We start from the raw sequence: 8,492 nt of genomic DNA on the forward strand, positions 1-8,492 counted from the left end.
TATCCTAAGAGCAACAATATCCAACAAGATGATCTTGGCGAGATTTTTGGTGGTGTTTCATGTTCATGGATTTGATTTGGGTCCATGTTATATCATCATGGCATTGTATTGGTTCGGTGGTTGATTTATGTATCGTCTCATGTAATTTTGTAATTAGGTCTTAAGGGTTGAGCCAACCTTGTAGTCAAGGTTGATTATTTGTATAAATAGGTGTCCTATTCATGTAGTTTATATATATATATATATATATATATATATATATATATATATATATATATATATATATATATATATATATATATATATATATATATATATATATATATATATATATATATATATATATATATATAGTGTCCGCATTATCAGAGAGTGGTGTATGTGTGAATGAGCGAATTCATCTTTCGATGAGAAGTGTAGAGCAGAGAGTGTTGCAGGGCAGACAAATTTCCTTAACCAGATCTGTCATTAGGCATTTGAAGATGTTATTCTTTCAATTCATCTAATCGGGATTGTTGTCAGACCTTTGTAAGGCGGTGAGCCTTCCTCAGGGTTGGAGCCCTTCTTGTTTTTGAGCAGTGAGCTCTAGGAAATGTTCCTAAATGCATGTGCATTCCCCATTGTAATATTTTCACATACTACTACAAAGTATCAGCTTATTGTGGGTAGGTTCCCACCATGGTTTTTCAGTTAACTGGGTTTTCCATGTCAAAATCTTGGTGTTATTGTGTTTCTCTTTGTTCTTGTTGTACTTGATCACATATGAATTTGTGCTTAAATTGTTACATACAGTGAAAACTGGTTGACACCCCCCCCCAATCAATTTTCCTTCATTGTTGATGCCAACAGTATGAATGAATGCAAGAAACATGAAGTGAAAGAAGCTATTATACAACACATGATTTAAATAAAAGTAACCAATGATCAATATAATCACATGTGAAATAGAAAACCAATTAGATATTGTGAATTCCATAATAAAAAATTAGATCCAAAAACACCTAATTAGAAATATAGAAAATGTGAGGAAATATAGAAATATAGAAGCATCAAGTTCGCCAAAATATAATGTGTGGAAATAAGTATTCACTAGTTTAGCTATGTAAACAAGGAATGAGCCTATATCTATTATTTCATTATATTAAAGAGGGATGAAGTCAATAAATTGAATCCAAATGTTTGAATGTTGATTGAATTAAATATGTGATCCAGGAGGATCCAAAAGACCTAAAAATTCTATAGTCTCAAAATTTGATGAAACTAGCATCATTGGATAAAGCTCGCCGACATGATCTAGACACAACTTGAATCACATCAAAAGGAGGCCAGACGCAAAATTTATTCTTGGTCAAAGTTCGGTGAGACTGAGCTTTCCAAATGGAGACTCAAGGCCAAAAAATTGATCATCTTCAAATCAGATGGAAACAATGTCAAGTCGAAGAGCTCGTTGAGACGATTCTAATGTCGTTTAAATCACGTCAATCAAAGTTCGTATGTGCAAGTTATGTATGGTCATAGTTTACAAAAAGAAGGGTTGACCAGGCATAGATGTTGATGTCAGCATGATACGATGTTTATATGGCAAGACAAGGTAGCACTGATGTGGTTGATTCAAACCAGTGGGAGATTGACACGTGTCACCTAGGTTGGTGACCACCCATACGTGGCCCAATTAGGGCATGTCATGTGTCAATTCGTACAAGAGAAAAAAGGTACCACATGGCCCAATGACAAGGTGCCATCTAGCATCTTGTGGCATTATCTAGCTCGCATAGGTCGGTTAGTTTGTTAAGAATATTATTGAGGAGGGTTGAACCCACGACCTCCCCATACCTACTTTCTCTCCCAACTGCTAAGTAACATGATGATCTTGGAAATGGTTAGGTCACATTTCTATTTAAAGAGTTGCCATGGTTATTTTGGCCCTAAAAAGGAGGTCAGGTGGTTTGAACCATTGACTTCCCCCCTACAAACCCGATGTGCCACCAATGCACCATGCACTTTCAAAAATAATAATATTAAGCTAAAGTCATACAAACCCAAAAATTAAGGCGAGCCATTTTAACAAGATTTTAAGCCATTATTAAAAGATTATAAGGCTCCAACTAGGGTTATAAAATATATGAAATTATTATTGTTAAACCCCCTCTTTAGCATATGTAAATGTATAAAAGGAGGAGAATTTTTGTAAGAGGGGACATTGGAGGATATTGAAGAATTAGAATCCTCTTGGAGATGAATTAGAATTTCTAGTTGGAGAATAAGAATCTTGAAGATTTTTGTAAGCACAAAGACATTGTCGGTTTGTAATACTTTTTAGTGTAATTGGATTAAGAGGCAATTGAAACCTAACTTGAGAAGGAGAGTACACGAGTGTCTTTAGGTGCAAGAGGAGACTATGAGGGAAATTGTAATGCAAGTATGAGGCTTGGGTCATGTAAAAAGGTCCTTTAATCTTGGTTTCATTAATAAAGCAATCCTACATTGAGAAGCAGACCTGGAGATGTGGCTCATATTGAGCGAACTCCGTTATCAAGCTTGTGATCTCTCTTCCTCTCGTTTGTCTTATAATTATTCCTTATTCTTTCCATTTTTTTTAATTTATTCTTTAAGTTATTAATTGATGTTATTAATTTGTGTAACATATTAAGTGAACCTGGTTAGTAATTTCAATGATAAATGAACATAATCACACAATTATGTTTGCGATCGAAAAAATATGTAATTTGAATTAGGTGCAAATATAATTTGTAAGCCTTAAGTAAATATCAATATGTTACCTCATTGCTTGAGTTGAAAATGAGCTATGGAAACATGTAAATTGAATGCAAGAGTTAGGTCTAAAGGTGTTAAATTGACAAGAATAAACATGCACAAACTGTTTCAAATTTGATAAGAAGACATAAGTAGGAATCTAGAATTAGGAAGCTGAGAGGAACTCGTGTCTAAAATCTGGGCTTGAAAGTGTGGGATGAGGGTGCTTGGGGTGACCTTTTCCTCTAGGTATCTGATATGAGTAACAGGTATCTTTCCAAAATCAAGATGCAATCTTGAGCATTTTCCTAAAGTTTTACCGAAAAATTGTCAAATATAGATGCTTGGGGCGACCTTGTCATCCACTTTTGCCTCTGCAAATGCTAGATCTAATTGTCTTTGTCTTCTCTTCCCAATTCTTCAATCGTGCCTTCATATCTTGCCAATTGCACATGCAAAAGAGGAAAATGGTGTTGTGGATAGGGGTTTAACTAGGTCAAACACTGGGATCAGAATTAACCCTTGAATTGAATTAAATTAAAAGTGTTGAAGTAAAATGCTGAATGTTATACCTCAAGCTTATTGAAGTGATTGAATGTTGATGATTCATTGCTCTTTGAAATAACAATGAATCAATTGTAAACACATGCTCACATGAAGATTGTTGTAATTTGTTGCTCCATAATGCCTAGATCTAAAGAATGCTTCAACAATATGGTGGGATGAGTATCACCTTGATGGATGTGAGTGGAATGTGAATTCTTGTGATCTAAAAATGATTTGGAAGAATGCTCTTATATAAGGCTCTCATGGTATTTCACAAATTAAGCTCTCCTCCAATGGTTAAATTGAGGTATCATGATCGAGAACCAACTAGTGGGAAGTGGACACCGATATGTTCAAATTTGGGCCTAGTTCAAGGGGACATGGATGCACTAGGCGATCTTGTCTAGGGACAAGGGTGCCCCAAAACGTCCTTGCCCACCCAAAATGGGGTGAACAAGTCAAGGATAAAATGCACTTAGCTCAAGACAGTTTTAAATCACCATACAAACATAGATATTAATTTTGCAGTGCAATGACTAGAAATAGCCTTGGATAAGAGCTAAGAGAAAACACACTAAGGCAAGGGCACAAAAAGAGGTGTAAATTATACAAGATTATAATTTACGACCCTAGAATAGTAAGATAGGACAACAAGATGGTAATAAGGAAACAACAAAAACTTCTTTAGTATGTAGTAAAATAGTAAAGCCAACATGGTCAAGTAGAGGTGAAGAGTCAACTATGAGTCTTTTGTACCAAAACAAATAATAACCGAAGGCTATCTAGGTTCCCTTAACCTTAGTTTGTTGGAATTGTATAGGATGTTTGTGGAGATGTGGCCCTAGGTTAGGGCCTATCAAAGAAGGTAGAGACATAATTGTCTCATGAAAATACATGAGAATGAAACGTGGAAGACTCCTATGTTTAAATATTACATAAAGTTGCTAGTTTGGAACAAGGTAGTAGGTGTTGACTACTAATTTTGCATTAAACACTAATAGCCTTATGGAAAATTCAGTGATGGGGGACCTTTGCATGAAGTTCACTGAATAACCTTCAGGTTTAAGAATCCAACTCTTCATACAATGGGGGGATAAAAGGGAGAAAGAAAAATGTAAAAGCTACACTAATTAGGCAATGCGCTAGAATATTTTTAAGACATTTTCAGCACAAAAAACCCAAGAATGTGCAATTTTAAGGCCTGTTCAACAATCTACATTCCCAATAAAATTTAAAAAGATGATTAAAAAAGGCTCATTTAACATGATATGACATACACCATTCATTTGATAGATAACAAGTCATATAACATAGTTTAATCCGTAGAGTCTCACAACGCATATCATAGAAGTTACTAAATTAAAACATAACATAGAAGTTCATCTATTAAGCTTCAAACAAAATAACCATAAAGGCCACAGGCACAATCTGATATGTTTATCATCTACAAAATATATTTAACATAAAGGCTTGCTTCACAGAACCAAAGTCTAATAATCTTTTCTCAAAGTCTAAACCCCTAAAACAATAGAGGGAAGGCCAATAAATAGCCCAACAGCAGGAAAGCACAAGAAAAAACCCAGCAACCACTCCCTATCAGGAAAATCTTGTGTGGTGTCCATAGAGACATATGCAATCGAAAAGGCGAAAATGACCTTTCAATGTCATTATGCAAACTTCATCATGGCGATCTCTGCACCTGCCAAAACAAGAAAATCATGATGCCAACAACATTCTGGTTCATGAATCATCGAAGGGCCATGTGTCAACTCGGAGGAACCTTAAAGTCGAGCATAAAATGGGGACCAGGACATGGAACGTGGAGATGCCAAGTGTTACTGCTAGCACATGGAGAATGGTGGGGATGAAAAAACTTACGCCAAAGAAAAGACCCCGCACTACTTCCTTCTCAAACAATCTCTTTGTGACTCCCACCAATGGAGTTTGTAGTGGCTGCCATCCAAGTGCTTTTACCAACCATAAGTCCACCTCTCCATGCTGCATCACCTCACCAACAACCTATGTGCCTCACCTAGGAGTTCTCCTCTTTGCCTCTCTCCCTAGTATTTTGGCAATCAATGGACCATCCCATGGCCCTGGACCATCCCTTTGGCCCTTAACAGACCTTCCTTATCTGCCTTCTTGCAACTAGATGGACAAGCACCTTGCAACCAAAAACTCATCAGCAAAAACCAAATAAAAAATCCTTAATGACTAGGTCCTAGTGTGAGTTGTCACTCCTCACACTCTCAGGCTCTTCTACCTCTGATACCAATTTGATGCAGAGCATTTGTCACAAACCATAAAACCTTCATTTAAGGGTATTACTGACCCAAAATTAATACAAGACCTTAAACTTGAATCAAGAGGCATATAAAAAGATCAACCACTCTTCTCAACTCCAAACAAATTTCAAAGGTTATATTCCATCCCTACAGACCTTCATTAAATATTTTAGATCATAACATTCACCACAACATGAGAGAACAAATTCTTTATTGCCATGGAATGCCCTAATTCAGGGTTTCATCATTTAAAAACCATTTTCATCAACATAATCACAAATTATTCAATTCTTAACCAAATTAAGTTAGACAAAAAGAACTGAAAAGAGGAATCAGATACCTTTCCAACACCTATATCCTTTTTTCATTATTGTTCCTATGTGACCACACCAAATGCTGCAACCGGACTGCTACTGCCTTCACCAATCTGCCTTTCACCGTGAACTGTAACAAACAGTCATCACTAACTTTTTCAATATTAATCCTAAATAAAATCTCTTCGGTTAGACTTCAGATTACTGAGTTACACAAGTTCTCTCAAAATTTCAGCCAGATCCAATTGCTAAATCAAACGTTATGAGCATTTTTTCCAAAAATGGGTAACCCTTGGCAGGGTTTTGACAATTATTGTAAAAACAAACATATTTTGTCAAATACTCCACAAAAATGCATAAGAAAGGATTCATCTAAAATCTATTTCATTAATATACCATTCAATAACATCTACATATAAAAATTACACCAAATGTGATCCTCCATGGATCTATGACAGTCATAGATTCCTTAAAACCTCATGACAGATTGAGGGTTTGATGGATAATCTTTGCCAAATCCCCTCCAAAATGATCTACCCTCCTAATTTTGACCAAACATGGTTTTATAAACCATTTCCAACTCCTTCCTAACTACTCTAGCCACCTCATGACCAATGGATTTCATTCTTACACTTTTTTTGCACTTTTTGGCAATGTTGCAACTTTGCAATTTTTAATTTTTTGCATTTTTGACATAAATGACTCTAACCCTTACATGGACACTTTTAACACTTCAAGATGGACCAAATATGACATCTTTGGAGAAAATGGCTCATTTAGCCTTACATATTATGATTCAATGGACTCAAATAACCTTAATGCATTATGAATGACCCAAATACAATAAGATTGCTCGTATTATGACCTTTGATATCCTGGTATGCTTGTGTGCTTAGGTGCCTCTGCACCATACTCCCAACCTTGAAAAGTTTCCAAGTCCCTTGGAAACGTGGGTGCAATGACCTGCAAGAAAAATTTTGAGTGAAAATTTCACCTTTGTCTTCATCATTATCTCTTTATGCATTTTTATGTTGCTGCTTCCTTCTCAAACAATCTCTTTGTGACTCCTACCAATGGAGTTTGTAGTGGTTGCCATCCAAGTGTTTTTACCAACCATAACTCCACCTCTCCATGCTACATCACCTCACCAACAACCTATGTGCCTCACCTAGGAGTTCTCCTCTTTGCCTCTCTCCCTAGTCTTTTGGCAATCAATGGACCATCCCATGGCCCTGAACCATCCCTTTGGCCCTTGACAGACCTTCCTTGGCTGCCTTCTTGCAGCTAGATGGACGAGCACTTTGCAACCAATAACTCATCAGCAAAAACTAAATAACAAATCCTTAATGGCTAGGTCCTGGTGTGAGTTGTCACTCCTCACACTCTCAGGCTCTTCTAGCTTTGATACCAATTTGATGTAGAGCATCTGTCACAAACCATAAAACCTTCATTCAAGGGTATTACTGACCCAAAACTAATACAAGACCTTAAACTTGAATCAATAGGCATATAAAGAATATCAACCACTCTTCTCAACTCCAAACAAATTTCAAAGGTTATATTCCATCCCTACAGACCTTTATTAAATATTCCAAATCATAACATTCACCACAACATGAGAGAACAAATTCTTTATTGCCATGGAATGCCCTAATTCAAGGTTTTATCCTTTAAAAACCGTTTTCACCAATATAATCACAAATTATTCAATTCTTAACCAAATTAAGTAAAAAAAAAAGCATTGGAAAGAGGACTTGGAGACCTTTCCAACACATATATCCTTTCTTCATTATTGTTCCTCATGTGACCACACCAAATGCTACAACCAGACTACTACTGCCTTCACCAGTCTGCCTTTCACCATGAACTGTAACAAACAATCATCACTAAATTTTTAAATATTGTTTCTAAATATGATCTCTTCAGTTTGACTTCATATTACTGAGTTACACAAGTTCTCTCCAAATTTCAGCCAGATCCAACGGCTAAATCAAAATTTATGAGCATTTTCCCAAAAATGGGTAACCCTTGGCAGGGTTTTGACAATTATTGTAAAAACAAACATATCTTGTCAAATACTCCACAAAAATGCATGAAAGGATTAATCTTAAAGATATTTAATTAATATATCATTAAATAACATCTACATATAAAAATTACACCAAATTTGATCCTCCGTGGATCTATGACAGTCACAGATTCCTTAAAACCTCATGACAGTTTAAGGGTTTGATGGATAATCTTTGCCAAATCCCCTCCAAACTAATCTACCCTCCTAATTTCGACCAAACATGATTTTATATACCATTCCCAACTCCTTCCTAACTACTCTAGCCACCTCATTACCAATGGATTTCATTCTTACACTTTTGTTGCACTTTTTGGCAATGTTGCAAGTTTGCAATTTTTACAATTTTTGCATTTTTGACATAAATGACTCTAACCCTTACATGGACACTTTTAACACTTCAAGATGGACCAAATATGATATCTTTGGACAAAATGGCTCATTTATCCTTACATATTATGATTAAATGGAGTCAAATAACCTTAATACATTATAAATGACCCAAATACAATAAGATTGCTCATA

Source organism: Cryptomeria japonica, chromosome 6, assembly GCF_030272615.1.
Source record: "Cryptomeria japonica chromosome 6, Sugi_1.0, whole genome shotgun sequence".
Lineage (NCBI taxonomy): Eukaryota > Viridiplantae > Streptophyta > Pinopsida > Cupressales > Cupressaceae > Cryptomeria > Cryptomeria japonica.